Source organism: Anser anser (assembly GCF_964211835.1).
Source record: "Anser anser genome assembly, chromosome: 16".
Lineage (NCBI taxonomy): Eukaryota > Metazoa > Chordata > Aves > Anseriformes > Anatidae > Anser > Anser anser.
Window position 1 is genome coordinate 8,197,646 of NC_139737.1, and position 17,280 is coordinate 8,214,925.

At 42.1% G+C, this 17,280-nt stretch overlaps 1 long non-coding RNA gene across 1 annotated transcript in view; it reads right to left on the minus strand.

The window, feature by feature from the left end:
- Positions 1–15,567, minus strand: part of LOC310882537 — a 32,224-nt gene extending 16,657 nt beyond the window's left edge. The window contains exon 1 of the long non-coding RNA XR_014573009.1: positions 58–15,567. This is a non-coding gene — a long non-coding RNA (uncharacterized lncRNA). The remainder of the gene's footprint in view (positions 1–57) is intronic.
- Positions 15,568–17,280: the final 1,713 nt, after the last annotated feature.

Sequence of the window (17,280 nt, forward strand, 5' to 3'; positions counted from 1 at the left end):
AATGTCATAGTAGTAACATTTACAAATGCCATGTCTCACCTTGATCCTGTTTCTCACCCGTGGCTACTCTGCAAGTGCAAGGTCCTTTAAGCAGGAGGCTGTCCTTGGGCCTGCAGGTCTGCAGAGCTGGAAGCAGCTTCTCACCAGCCTTTCCCCGTCCCTGGAGCCCCGACATGTGGACAGGCCGTATGCATGAGTCCCAGCCTCGCCCAGGGGAAGCCCTGATGATTCAGACACCCCTCTGAGTCACGCTCCCTCCCCAGGGAGAGGCTAGGTTGTTGGCTGGCCAAAGCTAGTAACAGTTTGTAAACCCTGGGCTTGGACAGCGCGGTGGGTGGTGACACCCCATCTCCAGCGTGGAGCTCAGCTCCTCCACACCCTGCTCCAGCAGGTAGCTCACCCACACACACAGATTTCTTGCTTCCCTTGGAGATAAACAGCCAGACTCCCTCGTGCACGACCGAGTTCTAAGTAACTAAACACAAAATGCTCCAGTATTGTTTAATGGAACTTGTCCATAATTTTATCAGTTCCTATGAGGACTGGGATTCAAGTGTCCATATTGGCCTAAATATTCCTCCTTGGATGGAGAGCCAAAACCTCAAACAGGAGCTTCTTGCCAAGATCAAAATCAAGTCAAAAGACATCTTACAAACAGAGAAGCAAAATCATCGCACTAGATCTGCTGGAGTGATCTGGCTATGCATTTTGCACTTCTCAGGCTGAAATCTTGATCTGACTAGCCTCAGATTTTTTGCATTTTTTCTAACCTCCCAGATGAGCTACCTATTACCTTCCTGGTACCTATAATAAATTAATAATAAAAAATCAGTACATCTAATAAATATAATATTATCAGAAAAAACCTCTATCAGGCATTATGGCAAAAGGACAGGACCAACCAGCTGTGGTTTTCTGTGTTTCGTATACATGCACATGCATCTATTCATATATAGATAGAGATATATCTATTTATAGATACACGATAAAAACTATTCCTTGGCTATGTACATATAACAGCTATTAAAGTCAGTGTGACTTTGGTGAATATGCATGTACAATCATTCATCATCATCATCACCTATTTTATGTGCAGTGTTTCAACAGTTTGCTATACTGTGGCAATGTACTATGCCATCTTTTTGCACAAGTTTTGCTACAAGTGACACCAGTAATCTGATAAATTTTTCACATTTAATTGTGTTAGCAAGTGTCAAAATCTATGAGAAAGAATTTGGCCATTACAATCCAGTTATCACTTGAGAAACTACATAAACAATACATGGACAAGCAGGACTGCTGTCATTTTGATGATGAGAGATTCACAAAAAATGTAAATGTTAATACTAGTTGGAAGGCAACACACATCTCTGGAAATTCAGATTTCTGATATCCAAAATACAGCTAACAGAATACTAAGGCTGCTGCAAAATCTTAAGTTCAGGCTATAAAGCAACCTTCTGAGACTCATATTTTATACTCTGGTCTGCACTGCCAAACAGCTTATAACTGTCTCCATTCTGTGTGTGTATATCTTGCACTTCTGAAACCCTAGGGCTGCATTTGCAAAGTAGACACTCTACAACTTTCTTTTTTGTGTGCACTGATGCTTGTCTATATGTAGCTATACAGACTTTTTCTTTGGCAGGAAGTTCCAAACACGCTATTATTATGGGCACAAACTTGGATTTCCTTTGACAATATAGTCCGTAATGTTTCATGAGGTAGAACTTCTAATGCTGTATCTAACACTGGGAAGCTTTGTTCTCTGCAGTGGTATTTGAGCTCATGCCTGTTTGAAGGCTGCCATATTAAGGAGCTGCTCTGTGCCTCATGTGGGATTATATATCTCATAGCAGTGTGTAATTTAGTGACTCCGCTCCAGCAAATTATAAAGTCCAAGTCAGACTCTGGTCAGACCCGAAGAAGTGAACAATGTGTGCCACCAGCACAGTTCTCCTGGGGTCTCTTAGCAAATTAAAAGGTTGGCTCCAATTTACCCAAATGTAAATGCAAAAGGTGCTTGTCCTGATATTTGCAATTATTCTGACTATGTGTCTGCTTATGGTAAATGCAGCTGGAAAAGGCTAAATTTGCTTTTTAGAATTACATAATTCAAATCACTCATACATGCTCCTGGGAAAAGCATGGCTGTTCGGCTCCAGTCTACTCTTGCGGAAGTCCGTAACCAAGTATGAGCACTAGCAGATGCAGGATCAGCAGCACTTCAACGCTGAGCATCTCTGTAGCTGCTTCCTTGCAGCCGCAGCAACGGCAGTTGTTGAGTGTTGGAAAGCAGCAGCACATGGAGTTGTTTTCTTGGGGAAGCAAGGGTGAAGAAAGTGAATATAAGGGCAAGAGATCTCATGGGAAAGAAACTCTGATTTACATTCTCTGAAGACACAGAGATAGGAGATAATGAGGAGAGAGGAAAGACATCTTAAGCCACGATTCTGCTGGCTTTCCTTCTCCTCTCTGCATATTCCCTGGAAGATTTCCTGGTGGCACAAACTGCTTCATGTGTATCTTGTTTATTTTTGGACTGCATAACTTCCTTTGGAGTCAGCCCAGCCCCTGTTGGGAACATACGATAAATCTGGATTCATTTGAAACTCCCTTTTGGAATAGGCAGAGGTGTCCCTGTCAACATGTCAGATTAGGAATGCTCCGTTTGGTTTAATGGAGCTGGTTTTTGGTTTAATCCAAAAAGCTCCATAAACTTCCACTGTCATTTGTGCTCCAAAACTTGCAGTCTTCAGAATTACAGATTTTTATTTTTTTTCATTTTTTAAAGATAGTGGCTTCCTTGTTAAATTGAATTCCTTTGTTGCTTGTTTTGATAGTAAATCAAGTCAATCGTATCCACCAGAGATGAAGTCAATCATACCCAGCAGAGATGCTCCATTTATTCTGGCATATAGGAAGGTATTTTTATCAATCTGAAGCCAATATAATTTTAATTATCTGCAAAGTTAAAAAATGTGTCAAAGAATGGGGGAAAACTAAAGAAGGAATTTTAAAAGAAGGATACCCCAAAATTATTACAGTACAGAGTGGAATCAGAATTATTCCTTATAACACAGACTTCTCGGATGTTATTGGCAAGTCAATTCAGACGTGCTTTAACATCTACTTCTCAAAAGGCACTCAGATTATTATTACGTTGTAAAAGACTACAGTCATTCATTCCTAAAGGAGGTGACCTGGGTAATAATAATAGTCTTTTCCATTAGTAAACTGTAGGGTTCTCTGAAGTGTCATTTTATGGCAGCTGAAACTTTCAAACTACTGAATCAATCAGAAAGCCTTATTTGATGTATTTTTTTTTTTTTTTGAGAGAGAACGGATAATGATGAATGTTGTGCATTGGGCTGGCACTCAGGACATCTGGGTTGAAATCTCATCCCTGGCACAGACAGCATCTGGCACCCACAGAGTCTATTGTGTGACTTCAGTGAGTAACCGTCTTCCATTCCCCAGCCCATGGAAGAGGGATAATAACACTTCCTCATGCTCCCATTTTTCTGCCTGATCCAGTTAGGTGAAAAATTCATCAGATCAGGCCTGTCTTTTCATAGGCACTAACTGGCTAAGTGGCACCTGGTCAGCTCGGATTCTGTCCACATAACTTGTCCGATATAACATGTTTTTCAGAGATTGCTCAACATTTTTGGAGGAGGCATCTTGCTCCATTTTGAAACCATATAAACCAAGCTTTGTCACGCAGAGGGCTTGCTCCCTCACTTGTGTCACACGGAAAGGGCAGAGTTTCTCAAGGAAACACTGCTGCAGCTCTACCAGCATTTTGCAGTCAAGCTGCCATAGTGTGAGGAAATTACTGTTTGTGACAGAAAGTGGTCAAAGACGGACAAAGCCAGTAAAATGTAAAAATTTCTTACATTTATGCAGAACCTCAGCCCTGTCTACAATAAGTAGAGTGAACAGCAGGGCGAAGGGAAGGGTGGTGGTTTTCTGTCCTCAGATTGCAGATAGGTAGTTCCCATGACTGTCAATCCACACAGCTCTTCCCAGACATAACCATAGGCCTCTCTGCCTAAGGAGGGGCAGACACCACACCCCTGCAACTGTATCAGAGTCCTGCTTTTGAAAATGCTTTGTAAACAAATAGGAAGAAGGATTTGGATAGGTCCAATGTCTCTACAACTGGATCTTTTGGCATTGCCCAATTGTAAGGGCTCTTTCACTCCCCGAAGTATTGCTCTAAGCCTGATTTTGCATTACTTGTTTCCTTTCTGAGAAATGCCTTCAGCCAGCGAATACCCAAATCTCTAGCAGAGGACAGACTCTATAAAGGGGCATCTGCAGGTCCCTGGCCTGAACCTGCTGGATGCTGCCTTCACGGGATTCTCTGTGGCAGCCAGTGGTGCTCCCAAGGAGGCTGGGTCTATTGGGAGGTTGGGGCCTGGGTAAACTGAGCAGAAGATCAGCTGCCAGCCACACAACATCCCAGGGGCTCTCTGCTCCAGGGCCAGGCTGCTATTTCTATACTGCAATAGATGTTAGCAGTCCTGGCCCCTCTGCTTCCCTTCCCACTTCCCCATGCACAGAAGGCTCTGTGGGAGCCCTTCTCCCTTTTATAAGTGAAAGAGTATGTAGCAGCCCACTTTGTCTCACGAACTGGCAAATACTCAAACTGAGCTGCCAAACCTTTGTCCTTAAAAGAGCTGCCCCCTGCACCTTGCCTCCTTGTGCCAACAGGACAGGGCAATGACCTGGATTGCTACTGCACCCATCAGACATGCTTATGGTCATTTAAAATTTGCATTTAATTCTTTCTTTTTTTCTTAGTCCAAGGTATTTGAAATTTATAAAAGCTGACTTCTAGGTTGCCTGCTCTAGTTTTCATTCATAAAAAATATGCTCAGAGCTCCCAGGGTGCTGATTCTGTACTGCCCAGCCGATGAGCTGCCAGGCAGAAATGTTTGTTTTATCTTTATATGTACACAAGCAATTCCTGGAAACCAAATCCGATTCAAAGGAACTTGACTGCATCATTAACATGGAGACGTTTAGTTCCTGGCTGACCACAGACACACTGCTCGCCGTTTTAGCATGATGGGCAGCATGACCTTGTTGCGAGCTGTGCTGCAAAATTAATGCCAATAGGAAAAAGAAAAAAAAAATTAATCCCTATAGAGCAATATACCAGAGAGGATTTTTCGATATCTGCTCAGTTCCTTGAGGAAAAACAAAAACAAAAACAACAAAAAAAACACAGATGCATTTCAAATGAAATTCTCATATGATGGGTTCTCTGACAGGCCAGTGTTCAGGTATTAATTTAAGCCTGATTGCTCATTTAGATGGTAAAATTAGTTTTTGGAAGTATGTAAAAGATCACTGCAACAAAAGCATATCAAATACTATATCTTTGTGCCAGCAAAGCAAAATAGAGAAAGTAATTAGAAGGAGATCAAAAGAAACCATACTTTCCTTACAACGTAGGCAACTTAGAATATGTAAATTAAACACCTCATAAAGGGCAGCAGCACTGCTGATCATCTGCTTTGATAATTGCAGATGAATCCAGAGCAAAAGGTATAAAATTAAAGGTGAAACGCAAAGGGAGTTATTAAATCCTTCTAGCTCAAATACACAAATTCCAAAATTACTGATGAGAATTGGCTGGAGGTTACTACAAAAACATTATCTTTAGCTTCACTTTCGACAAATCTAGTTCCTAAAAATACATTTACCATAAAATGACTTAGATAGTAACTAAGGCAATGAAAGAAGTTGTCACAGGGGCTCTAAAACCCTGAGTGAAAGAATTTTGTAGCTGCTATTTTGGAACGGGTACATCAACTGCATTTGTGGGGCACTGCATGCGGCCGTGCATCAGGCTGGATGACCTTTTCCTAGTTCAGCACCTGAATGACACTCAGAAAGCTCAGCCCATTCAGAGAAACGTTCACCCATAATTCTTAGAGCTGGAACAAATAAAGCTGTCATACATTTTTAATATTTCTCAGCTATTTAGAATGTGAATATTCATCATTCTTGCAAACCAGAGCCTAATTAGATTCATAAATTATTATTGCCTCAATGTAGAGCAGAAAAGCAGCAAGCATTTCTGAAGCTCATTTCACCTAGAGGAGCCCTGGTTATTTCATGCACATTAATGAGATAACAAGCATGCATAAGTTTACCTCTTTGTAGAGCACTAAAAGGCAAACACAAAGCTGAGAAGAGGAACTCCACAAACCATGCCATCCTCGGGCCCTCCTGCCACCCCCTGCAGCAGCTTCATTGACGTCGCAGGCACCTCTAGGACTGTTCGCTCTGCTCCTGCTCAGGTTTTGGTTAACACATCCCTGGTGCTAAGGCCTGATGTATGCTGGGAGCAGCACCACGAGGTCAAAGCAAGACCAACAGCATAGGCAGGACACAATGGACGGGGTGGGATAAAGGTTATCAGGCAGCCACCATCACCTTCTGCATCCTTGCTTATTGTTTGTCTCGAAGTTTCTCCTGAATCCAGAAACTTACGGAAATGGTATAGTCCAAACTTTCAAGCCGAAAGATACAAATAATCAGCTTACCCCCAGAAACCTTATGAAGTGGATCCAACAGAGGCCAAGCTGGCTTTCATGCTACCTGCTGTGATACAGAGGACTCCTGTGCCATGAGGCGGAGGAAGGATGAGTGCTCTCACAGTGGGCCAGGGAACTATTTTGTGCATTGGCATGCGAGTTACAAGTTGTGAATTAGAAAACTTGTGAGTTAAAAACTCCCTGAATTCATGAAGTGCTGAATTAGTGAATTCATGTTAGACTAGTCTGTACAAATGGGATTAAGCCCTTGTTTGATGTGTTCGTTTTCTTTCCTAATTAGCTTATAAATTTTAATTTACAGAGTAAGTCATCCTGCAAATCTGAGAGATCCAAACGGACCATAGAAAACTCTCAAGCAAAAAAGATAAAACCAAGCATATAAGATTCGTAGGATCGAGCTGACCTTGTTAGCCATATCACGCCTATGGAACAAATAGTCTATTCCAGCACAGAGCAGAGGACAGATTTTTTTTGGTGTGTTAGTCCAGAGTTATGCCCAGAATGAGAATTCAGTAGTCAAAAGTGCAAAGTCCCTTGCTGGCATTTGCTCAAGTGTCACATTTCAGCAGGGAGCTGATCTACAAGCTAGTGGCTGTAGGCACAAATGACAATTTCCAAATTTCTTTATCCAAGTAGACAAAGCTATCGGTTTCATTGGGCCTACTCACATGAGGACAAGCAGGATTTTATCTTTAATACTGACTGTTGTCAGAAAAATCATCTTTTCTCTTGTGCCATATACACTCATCCCAAGAAAAGGTATTGACTGAGATGGGCTTCAACAAAAAGAAAAATGGGAAGGAGTCTGATCTGGGTTTTAGGTTCAGAGATGTGCCACCACCTGGTCAACCCCTTGCTGAGTGTGCCCAGGAGGAGCTGAAGGGCTCCTGGTGGTGATCCTTGCTCTCTTCTCCTCACAAGACACTTCTTCTGAGATGGATTTGAGGTGGAATGGCATCTGCATTTTACAGCCCAAGTTTCTCCTGTTCAGCCGTATACCTACAGAGAACTTGAGTGAAACACACCCATTTCATGGTAAAATGTAAAGTGAAATGTAAAAAAAATAAAATAAAAAAAAAAGTAAAATGGCCCCCATTTTAACTTCTTGCAGCACTGAAGATACAGTTTTCTATTTTCATTGTTAGAGAACTACATGCATTGCTTCTTTAAAAAAAAAAAAAGATCTGCAAAGGATCCCCAAACCTCTTAATCTAGGTGGCTGGGGATTACCAGGGGAACTTCACAGCAATCCGTGGTGAGCTGCAAATTGCACAGACAGAGCCCTCGAGTGTCCTTCACTCCTCCTGGAGTGGTTGCTCAGAGCAGGTTGAGTGTCCAAATGCGGCAGGGTGAAATTGCCTTCTGTGGAACATATTTGCCTATCAGAGGGAAGAACAAATACTTGGCTGTGCTGCGGTTATAGCTGCAGCTCCCGAGAAGCCCTCTGTGCAGCTAAGGGCATGCATAATGCATGTGGACTAAACACACATAATATAAATTTGGGGATATTTCCAGCTCTCAAGGTTTCTGATTTTTTTTTCTTTTGCAGACAGGCATGCTCAGTTCCCTGGTGGCAGTGCCCTACTAAGGTACCTCTGCTCCAGAGAGACACCAATGAAAGTCAGAACGATAATTTGGGTACAGCTGCTGAGGAATTTGCCACCAGTAACACCTACAGCTTTGTCCGCTGTGAGATTCTTAGTTGGGCATGAGAGAGGAGGGGGAGGCTCTGGCTCTCCTGCCCCAGGTAACAGTGCAGAAAATTTGTTCTGCAAAGCTGTCTTGTCTTTATCTTTCAGTGTATTGCCTTCTTTAGCAGCACCCAAAGCAGAACGTTGTCAAAGACAGGACGCACAAACAGAGCATATTCTCAATCCATATTCTCATGGATGCCATGAATTTTCCTGTTCTTGCCCTAACGCAAAGATAATTCCATTTCCATCCCACTTCAAAGTCTTTTTGATTAGGAAAATTCAACTCTACTCTGCATAGCAAAAATGATAGGCCTTACTGGCACAGACTAATAATTAAAAGAAAACAGTTCTACTACTACATATTTCAAGCAATTAGGCTGAATGTACCTCATTTTAAAGATCATTCATTATTATTCATTGAATCATGAGAGATGCTGCAAATTATAAAAAAGGTAAGTCTTCCTCAATAGAGAAATCTACTTTGGGATTTGTTTGTATTTGGATTTTCATTACATGAAAGACTTCCCATTTTAGCTTCTTTAGATAATAAAAATAGCACCAGTGTTAAAATTAAAATATAAATCTGTTCTATTTGTGTTAACAACAGTTCTAATTTCAGGCTGCCTTCTTCCTGAGCTACACTTTACTGTATTTCCTTTTGACAACTGGCCAAGATCATAACCTTGAATTCAAAACTTCTACTGTTTTCATGTGGGTCCAGTTGAAATCCCAGTATCAAATTATTTCCTGTAATTTAAGTCTCTCTACAATAGATAAAACAGAATTAAGTAAAAATCAGATAATTTAACATATTTTTTTAAATAAACAAATTTGAAAACTAAATCTGAGATAAAACCTTTGAGATAAAAACTCAATATATTGAGATATAAACTTAATAGCTACTTACATTTTTATACATATTTATTTACTTTTGAAATAATACATCTTTGCTGCTGCTATTGTGAAGGAAGTCAAGCAGTTATTCTCCAAAAAGCTGGCCATTTAAAAAAGTAATTGAACTCTACTTCAAATAGCATTTGTTTCTTTTGTAGGAACACAGAGGAAAGAAAATTCAGTGTATTTGAATTTCAGTATATTTGTGTTCGATGAGTGGGTTATTCAACACTGAGAAACTAGCTAGGAGTTGAAAAGGCAAAAAAGTTTGTTTTCTTCTTCCAATTTATGCATACAAATGAGGTGTGGGAGCCTGAGCTCTGTTAGCTCAAAAATTTTGGCAGACACATTGACAAGAAACAATTGGTTCAATTTACTGACTCCGAGTAGAACTTCCCTCCTTTAATAAATGCATTCCTTTAATTGTGAAACAGAGTTAGGTAAACTTACTTCTTTTCTTTCTGAGGGGTCCAAAGTATTTGAAGGCAGCTTTTAACTAATAATTTTAAACTGTTGCCTTAAACATTTACCAATAAAGCCTTTCCTCAGGGAGCACACAGAACAAGCAAAATGCATCTAGCACATACAAATTAAGATAGGATTTTTGAAGCACAAAAGCAAAACAGCTTTAAATCAGTTCTTTAAAGCTAACATTTCTGACGGCTTGATTTAGATCATGACTTTTATTTACAATTTAAATAAATCATTTCACTCCAAATACTTCCCTTCACCCCAAAGCAAACACAGCAGCTATTAAAGAGCTCGTTGGCATACGGCTGCAGCACAACAGAGGGCAAAGCTCTGTGCCATAGTTTACGTGGAAGATAACTGGAATTTTATAATTTATTTACATTCCTCTAAGTAGAAAAGTGCAGAATACTGTGCAGAAAAATGTCATTCTCCTCTAGAGCCACAAGAGGGGAGCCTTTTCCTTTTGTAACTCAGAGAAACTCCTGCTAGACAAATCACCACCTGGAAACCATTGACTTTAAGAGGGAAAGTCAGCTCCTTTGATCTAGCAGAAAAGTTTGGCATCATTTCCAAAGTCAATAAATACACACAGAGAGTCAATTAAAAAGAAACCAACCAACTTATAACTACACTAATTATTTATATATGCATGTTAAAGACTCATTGTTCAAAGGCTTTTACATGAAAAATTAATTTATATAGAAGCCTGCAACTATTTTTCACCATCGTGTGAGAGTGTCTGCAAACCCCACGTTGTTATTCAGAGCATTGTGGTCATTGGGGAATCCATGGACTTCTGCTAAAAAGCCAAATATTTTGTTTTGAAGTTGCGTGTTCAGCAACAGAGGACAGGCTTGCAGTAGGCTGGGAACTCATTAATTGTAGGCTCTAATGTCATGCCCGCTATTAAAGCTGTCTAAGCAGCTCACTCTGTATGTTGCAATAGCAGGCCTTGAGGTCTAAGAGGGTCTCACCACGACAAGAACAGTTAATGCACTGTAGGCACTAATTCTGTGCCCCTCCCAGGCCCCACGAACATGCTGGGAGCCTCTGTCACAGCTCAAACCCGAAACACGTGGCTCAGCTCAGAGGGAGCCTTGCCAGGCTGGGAACCAGGAACACGAGTGTTACTCTACATCCACAAATTCACCTTTTTTAAAAAAAAAAAATCCTCTGTAGGAAGCCTTAGGTAATTCCTGCCTAATTCCTTTCCCAGCTGCAGGCGAATGCCCTCACCGAGGCGGAGGTGAAGGAGGATTACCCGGTGAGCGCCGCCTGCCCAGATGAAGGAGAAACCAAGGACTCAGAGTACAAAGGTAAAGGATGCTCCAAGGTATGAGCAGGAAATATTAAGCATTAAAAAGGGAAGGAAGGTGTGAGCTATGTTGTTTTTCTAATTCAATAAATAGACTGAAACTCAAATATGTCTTTGTTTTCTGGATAGAAGGTGGCCCAGCTAGACATTCAGATTCCCTGAAACTGTGCTTGTACCTCCGGACAGAGCAGCACGAGTCTGATAATGGTCTGGGTACTAGTCACATTGCTAACACGTCTCTTTGCGGCTACAGAAGAGCTATTTACCTCTCCCTCAAATCAAACGCTACGTGAGCAGGCCCTGGTGAAGCAGAGGCAGCACCAGCAGCCAGCGCTTGCTGCCCTGCCAAGAGCTGCTGGTAGCCCCTCTCAAGCTCTGCTTTATACCACCTCCAGAAGTTTGGACACGGATGGGACAACCTGCCTCCTGTGTCCATGTGCCATCCCTCCTCTGTGGGGCCAGGCTGAGGTTAAGGGGCAGAGGTAAAGGGCAGGCGTCCCCCGGATGGGACTGAGGTGGGTCTGGGCTTCAGGCGCTGCTTTGCTGCAGCCCCGTACCAGGGCTGGATTTGCCCTGTAGTGTTTTCACCCGAGCTATGTCCTTGCGTGTCCCTGCATCAGGATTAGCTGCTGACTGCTTAAGAGCCGTAGCGTGAGTATCTGGATACTATATCTCCTTTATTCTACTTACAATTCAATCTCCTGAGCTTAAGGACAGCTTTTCTCCCTCCTCCCACTCCCCCCTCCCTCCTGAAGCTATAGAGTCAGAGAGCAGTTATGTTACCATAACATTTGATAAGCTCGGTAAAAATATCAGAGAACATTTAGTACCTGAAGGAATACAATGGGATTTTCATCCATCACTCTGCCTTTGTACAAGGCTATTATCTACAGAGCACCAAGCAATGATCTAGCACTAATAGACATCTTCACAATAGTCTGAATCGAGCTGTGACATAAAAGTTTCAGGTGACACAGCCTCTACCACGACTATTTAATCCAGAGCCCATTACCTTTTAATATACACAGTGGGTTGCTGGAAAGACCAAGGCATGCAACGGCTGTCTGTCAGTGGAGAAATATGTGAGACCTCTGGTTTTCACTGACTGAAATTTCAAGAGCATAAATTATCTGAAGTAGTTTAAAGAGTCTTTATAAAGCCAGCTCTGAGCACAAGCCTACTCAGCAGCCGTTCTGATGGCTTTCCAACTTCTCACTGGGAACCCCGTTGTCTTCTCACCACAACATAATTTTTACATAGTAAACGGGCGTGGGACATCATTCTTGCTGTGCGCTGCACATGTACAACCCTTTGTGCAGTGTAAATCATAAGGCTGTGAATGAAGAAGCACAGCCTTGACTGCTGGATTGTCAGAATTTATGGAACAAAGCTTACCCAAAAGTAGAATTACTTTTTATTACCAGTGCAATTATTTTTTTTCAAAGAAACTAAGCATAACAAAAAAAAAAACCTCACTTAAAACAGGAAGAGAAATATAATTGAGATCGCGTTCTTTATTTATCATCAGAAAGGGATGAGGTTTTAAAGTGTTTTTGTTCTTCTTTACAACTGCTATCAATTCTGACCTTCCCATATAACTCATCACCAATCTCTGATTCAGACTCTTCTCCCTTTTTAAATAAAGGGAAAGAAGTAATGAATTTTAACAAAGACATCTTTATGCCTCAGAGTTTCTCAGAAGTCTGAGTTAGAGCAGCATTAACAAAAACCAAAGAGCTTCAGATAGTCTGAAAAAAGTTCTCCTCACCATGGATCAAGGCTTTATGTGCACAGTATTTCTCACTTCATCACCCAGTATCATCAGCGACCACACACCGATTTACTTCTGAAAATCAGGTGCCTTTTTAGAGGGACGATAGAGCCTTACTAAGAAGTAAACCGTATTTAGCTTCAATGGCAGAAGCCCTGGCCCCAAGACTTTGGCCGCCTTGCAGTAGTGCACGCTGATGGTGAGCAGATTTCAGGTGCTTTCCTGCAGCAGCTCTCCCACCCCTTGTGGCAACGCTTCTGAACACATCCCTTAATGAGTTACTTGGGTGAAAACAAGTTCAAGCCGTTGCCTAGTGAGATATCAATCCTTCTGCATAATTAGTGGCTGTCTCTTGATGGTATAAATAGTATTATTAATTACACTGATATTAATACTGCCACTAACATTATAAGGTTTCATTATGGATACAAATTGGGTTTGCTGCAGGATCACAAGTCATTAACAGAAGAAATTGGCGATTCAACCTTCTCTGCTTCCCTAAGCAGAACGCAGATGCGGACACCGGAATGTGTCCCATGCTACAGGCTGTTGCCTTTTTAATTTTCAGTCCATCACCACCCTTTTTCACTGGAAAAAGGGCAGACCAACCATCACTGAAGAAGCTGAGCCTTGTTTCTATTTTGCCTGCTGAAATCAAGTGAGGGAAAGGTGTAGCCAACAAACACTGAGCCTTTAGGAAATACCAGAGGAGCGAATACCCGGTACCATTTTCATGCTTTGCTAACAGATTCTCATTTGCCCTCAAGACACCTGTTGGTCCTATTTATTTGAGCAGACAAGTAGGCCAGCAGCTGGCGTGGCAGAATCTCCCTAATTCACTTCCTTCCCTAAATGCATTTCCATGTATTTAAATTTCCCTCGTAAGTTGGACAGACATTGGAAAAATGTATGCTTGTCTTTCCTACCTATGCAAAGCAATCTCAGAATTTCAGTTTGCATAAACACCCAGAAGCAAAGCTGCCTCTCCCTGCTCTTTAATGACCTCAAGAAAAAAGCCCCATTAAGATTACTGGTTGACTGCATGTACCGTCAGGTCAGAAATTCCTCCTTCTGACAATATTTTGCTGTATTTACCAGTTCCTGTCCTTGGCCCTAACTGGAACCAGGCACAAAGGAAGGAAATTCTTGCAGCGATCAGTGGGGTAGGAAAAAGGACCCACAATCGGGCAGAAACTAAAGAAACCTCATTAATGTCAAAGTCTGCAAGGAGGCTGGCATTCTGTTTCTTTGGCTTTAGTCATTAATCTGTTTTTATTACTTTCATGACTATTGTCATCTACGCTTCTGCTACTTTATTATACTTTGCCAAATTAATTAATGCTAAAGTTTAAAATGCACCTGCATAAAACATCTTACTAGGATACAACATTCTAGAACTAAAGTTTTATGAAAGAACCAGTTCAAGAAGAGCAGGTCAAGCAATATTATTAGATGCCAGAAGCGAGGCAATCTTCCTAGAGGACAATGGATCTCAGGAACCTCTCATTTGTGAGGCAGATCAGGAAAACCAAGAAAAAACAGCAGATCTCTTTCCTGGTTAAAAACTGTTTAAATACTACCCGTACTTGTACAGCATTTGGGAACATAAGGATACAAAGGGCCCCAGCCCAGCATGTAGCCAGTGGACTGCTTTGCATCGTGCCCAGGGATAACAACCCCAGACTGAAATCCCTGGGGTTCTGCAGGGCTGGAAACTGCACAGGCAACTCCAGCCTCAAGTTGCTGCTGGCTTGTAGCCCAGCTGTGATTAATCACTGCTATCAGCATCCCTTAGCTGTTCTGTGACTCAGGGCTTGGTGTAAGCACATTCATTTGAATTCATGTCGCTCATAAAATTGTGCATCTAATTACCATTTGCAAGCATGCACGTTGTGGTAGGCAATTAGGAAGCTGTTGATCTTCATGCAACAAACATTAATGCAACAAATATTTGGGGACATTCTAAAGCTCATTAAAAAGAAAGGTTTATAATAATATTTAATATAAAAATCTCAACTTTCAGACATCAGAAACTGTGAAACAGGTGGGTAAGTGAGGATAAACCCATATACTACACTTACAAAACAATTGTGCCTAGGAAGAGGCAAATTAGAATTCGCAAGGTCATTATGCTGGAAGAATTAACCAAGCATTTTAAGTATTAATAAAACTTTACAGTCCTGAATTGTTGAAGGGGGTAGGGAAAAGAAGAATAAACACAAAAATGCTGGGAGTAGTGCTAAATGCATAAATTGGCATGTTTGTAGCTATTTCCATTCTGTTTGTATTTCTGAATTCATTCAGTATTCCTTAAAAAAATAATACCAGCCTCAAAGAGAGCTGCAGGAGAGGTAGATATGGTTTCAAGCCATGGCACAGGATTGGTGGGGACTGCCTGGTGCAGTGGGGAGCACGGGTGCGAGGAGGGGACAGCCCAGTGAGGGCTCCAGAAGCACCCACCTCCTGACCTCCCTCCTGTCCCCACACTCCCCTCGACAGCAAAACTGCTGCAGGAAAAAACCTTGTCATCTTCTTCTTCACCCACAGGACCAAGCTGCACTGCCTGCCATCTGACACTCTCCGAATAATTGGAAAACCACCATCCGGAGAAATTGGCTGGTGCTTTTTCTTGCTGCCTTTTCAAGAGTTCACACAATGGCAAGGTTTCCTCTGATGAGAGGGAAGGCTTTCTTTTTAGCTCTGACCTGGAGCTGGCTAAGATAGCAGCAATGCAGCAAAGACGTTCGCAGCAGGTGCTCCCACCCTGCATACATAATGCACGGCAGCGATACAGGGCAGCCACAGCATCACACGTTTTTTCTATACTAATGATGCGGTGCAGCCTGGCATGAAAAATGGGAAAAAAAATGAAAATAGAATAGGGAAACAAAACAGGTGATTAAAAAAACTGTCAGAAACACCTAGGCTTGATCGATCAGCTATATACTCAGGTAAAATTAATACTGTAAAAGGGTTCCTGTGCTTACAGTACAGTAAAATCCATGCTGCAGACCTCCAGGGGCTCACAAGCCATGCTTTTGAAGCTAGAAAATGTGATATTTATCTTCGAAGAATTTAGTCCTATCATGTTAATGCTTTGGTATAAGTAATCACACAGTATTTCCCACTGTGCATCAAAATGAACAACAGTTTTTTTCTAATAATATACAAGCGAGTAAATGTTTGCAGAGGCATTCTGCTCTGTACAATAGCTGAGATGGATGACGATGTCATGAAGTCACAATCTCAGGAGAAAAGAAAGAAAGAAGGAAAGAAAGGAAGAAAAGATCAAAATTAAGATCTTTGCACCTTTAATCTAACACCTTATACCCTGAAATTACAGCATTTCCCTCCGGAGTCAAATGAGAGGGGATACCAGATACAAAGTCCAACTAGAGCTATTTTTTTTTTCCAACTATTTTCTTACAAACATGAGGGAAGGCCCTTTTTGCTGCACTGAGTTACACACCCATACAGGCACACAAGTCACCGGCAAGGTGACAATCCCACAGACCCGCTGTCACCCCTTGAGCAGTGACCTCCCTGGCCACACTCCGGAGCATGCCGAGTGCCAGCGCCGCTCCTCGGCCAGCCCCAAACCACACCGAAATAACCCCAATACACTCTGTATTCCAGCCACAGGTTAGCTGGCAGTCTTTGGCTTTGAAACTTCCACCAGCCTTGTGTTTGCGAGGATTTTACCTCAAGCTAATCAGTTAATTGGAGTTAGGCACTCTAGGAGGTTACGCATGCCTCTGCTAATGAAGAGGCAGCGGCCGCCAGCCGGCTTGCACAGTCCGCTGGCAGCTCCCTGCCCTCCAACGTGCTCAGCATTACAAGCTGAGCGAATTGAGAGGCTTTCCATCGAATCCAGGGGGTTTTCCAGGCCAAATGCTTGAACACTGTTCATTGGATGCACGAGGCTGGGGAGTTGCAGAACTTCATCGCAGAACTGAATCTTTGAGGCTTTCTCCCTGTTGGTGCCTCCTGCCCACGAGCTGGAGTTTGGCATGAACATGCAGCAAGTCTCCAAGATTTGCTTCTTTAGAGCAGAACCTCGTGGGGCAGCGAGTCACATGGAAAAGGACTTTTGGTCCAAGCTGCTGTTAGTAATAACTGATGGAAAATTATCACTCTGGCATGGAATTAATCATAAAAAATAGTACCACCTCACTGCTCATATACAAGGGGTTTCATCCACAGTTTAAACTACCTCAAGCACCAGTCAGGTGCTTGAAGTTGCCAATGCTGAGCCCTGTGGTGGTGGGACACAATGAACCTGTTATAGCAAAAAAAGACCAGAAAAGAGTCTATCCTGCCTCTATAAAAATTCCTTTCCCACATAGCAATATCCACTGAAATGATGCAGCAAGCATTGGTGGTAGGGAAAGAGAATAATCTGAAGAAGATAAACAGTTTACAAATCATCCTGCTTTGCTGGAAAGCAAACCCGTTCAGAGCTCCAGAACTGATGTTCTGGGCAACTTCTGGGCAACACATGCAACCTGTAAACCAGGGGACATGCAAGCGACCCCGATCACGAAAGTGCCATGGCCTTTT